We start from the raw sequence: 2,500 nt of genomic DNA, 5'->3' as shown, positions 1-2,500 counted from the left end.
TCCTAGCTTCTTTTTGGCTAACGATTTGGCTGGCATCGCTTGGGCCGCTAACCATACCCAGTCCCCCACCTGAATGTCTTCTCCCGCCCTTCTGTGTTTGTCCGCCTGCACCTTATAGGCTTGTTTGGCCAGCTCCAAATGTCTCCGCAGCTCCTCGTGCACCTCTTGCAACTCTGCTGCGAACTGGTCGGCCTCTTGCGGCACCCCCTCTCCCGTTTCTACGAGCGTCGGAAAGGTTCTGGGGTGACGGCCATTGTTCGCGAAGAACGGCGTCACCCCCGTCGACGCGTGCTTCGTGTTGTTGTAGGCAAACTCAGCCATCGGCAGGTAGTCCACCCACGCTGCGGGTCGCTGATTGGCGTAACATCTCAGGTACTGCTGCATGATCGCGTTGACCCTCTCTGCTTGGCCGTTGGTCTGTGGATGTCTCGCCGACGCTAGGTTGATCTTGACGTGCAGGATACCTAGAAGCTTCTGCCAAAAATTGGAAACAAATTGGCGCCCCCTGTCGGATAGGATGGACTGCGGCAGCCCATGCACTCTGAACACGTGGTCGACGAAGAGTTTGGCGGTCTGTTCTGCCGTCGCCACCTTGGCACAAGGAATGAAATGCGCCATCTTGGTGAACAGGTCCACAACCACCAGTACCGCCGTCTTGCCCCTGGAGCTGGGCAGATCAGTAACAAAGTCCAGTGCTACCCTATCCCACGGTTGCTGCGGTGTCTCCAGCGGTTCCAGCAACCCCGCCGGCTTCTGGTGTACTGGTTTGGACCTCTGACAGGTGTCACACCTGGCGACGTAATCCGCCACCTCTCCCCACATCTGGGGCCACCAAAAGTCCCTGGCCACTAATTCTATTGTCTTCTCCTTGCCGAAGTGGCCCGCACTGGGGGCGTCGTGCAACTGCTGCAGAACCTTTGCGCGGAGCTCGTCGCTTGGTACGTAGAGAGCACCTTTGCGAGTCAAGAGCCCGTCTCGCAACTGGAACTCATCGTCTCTCTGTGAACCCCTGCGCAGCTCCTCCATCTTGGATTGTGCAAACTGATCCACTTGCAACGCGCGTCGCACCGCGTCCAGGTCGACTGCGATTGCCGCGCACGCCCACACCTGCGGTGCGAAAATGTGCTTCGCTGCTATTGGTGCCGTCTCCTCAAGATAGTGTGGTTTCCTGGAGAGCGCATCGGCTATAACATTGGAATCCCCCGGGATGTATTCTATTCTGAAGTCGAAATCCGCGAAGAATTCTGCCCAGCGCATGTGTCTTTGGCTCTGCAGCTTCGCTGTTCGCCAATACTCTAAGTTCTTGTGATCCGTGCGGACCTGCACTGTGTACTTGGCTCCTATGAGGAAGTGTCGCCACGCTTTGAAAGCTGTGTGAATGGCCAACAGTTCCCTGTCCCATATGGTGTAGTTCTGCTCCGTCTTGCTGAGCTTCCGGGAGTAAAAGGCGCCAGGTCTCCAATTCCCTTGCGGATCCTCTTGCAGAAGGACGGCTCCAACCGCTCTGTCGGACGCGTCGGTTTCTACCCGCATGGGCCTGCCGGGATTCACGTGCAGCAGCTGCTCCTTGGAGGCGAAGAGGCTTTTAAGCTTCCGAAAAGAGCGCTCCGCCTGTTCCGTCCAAGCGAACTTCTTCTTGGAACTGAGGGTGTCCGTGATTGCTGCCGTCTCCTTTGCAAAACCTTTGATGAATTTGCGATAAAAATTGGCAAACCCGATGAATCTCTGGACTTCCTTCCGATTGCGTGGGCTCTTCCAGTCCAACACCGCTCGGAACTTGACGCTGTCCATGGCCAGTCCCTCGTCGGACAGCTTGTAGCCGAGGAAATCCACCTCTGTCACATCAAACTGGCACTTCTCCAACTTGGCGTAGAGCCTGTGCTCCCGCAGCCTCTGCAGGACCTCCTTTACGTCTTTCTCGTGAGCTTCCGGCGATTCCGAGAAAATCAGGATGTCGTCGAGAAAACACACACACTTCTTGTAGAGGAGTCCCGCCAGCACGTGATGCATAATGGCTTGGAAAACGTGGGAGCCATTTTGGAGACCGAACGGCATAACTCTGTATTCATACGTGCCCAGAGGCGTGAACATGGCAGTCTTCCACTCATCGCCCTTCTGGATGCGGATGAGGTTGTATGCTCCACGCAAATCCAACTTGGTGAAGATCTTACCCTTCCTAACGGTCGCTAGGAGGTCGTCAATCTTGGGCATGGGAAAGGCCTTGGGCTTAGTCAGTCTGTTTATGAACCGGTAGTCCACAATGAGTCTTTTTTGGGGCGTGTCTTTCTTCTTCACAAAGAAAACAGGACTGCCCCCCACTGCTTTGGATTCCCGGATGAAACCGCGCTTCAAATTATGCTCTATGAACTCTCTGAGCTCTTGCATCTCCTCCTCAGACATGGAATACAGCTTTGCAGTCGGCAGCTGCGCCCCCGGCACCAGGTCGATCGCACAGTCGTAAGGCCTGTGAGGCGGCAACTTGTCAGCTTCTTTCTCGCAG

Source organism: Podarcis melisellensis (assembly GCF_964234715.1).
Source record: "Podarcis melisellensis genome assembly, chromosome: 7".
Classification (NCBI taxonomy): domain Eukaryota; kingdom Metazoa; phylum Chordata; class Lepidosauria; order Squamata; family Lacertidae; genus Podarcis; species Podarcis melisellensis.
Note: the sequence above shows the minus strand (reverse complement) of the source record.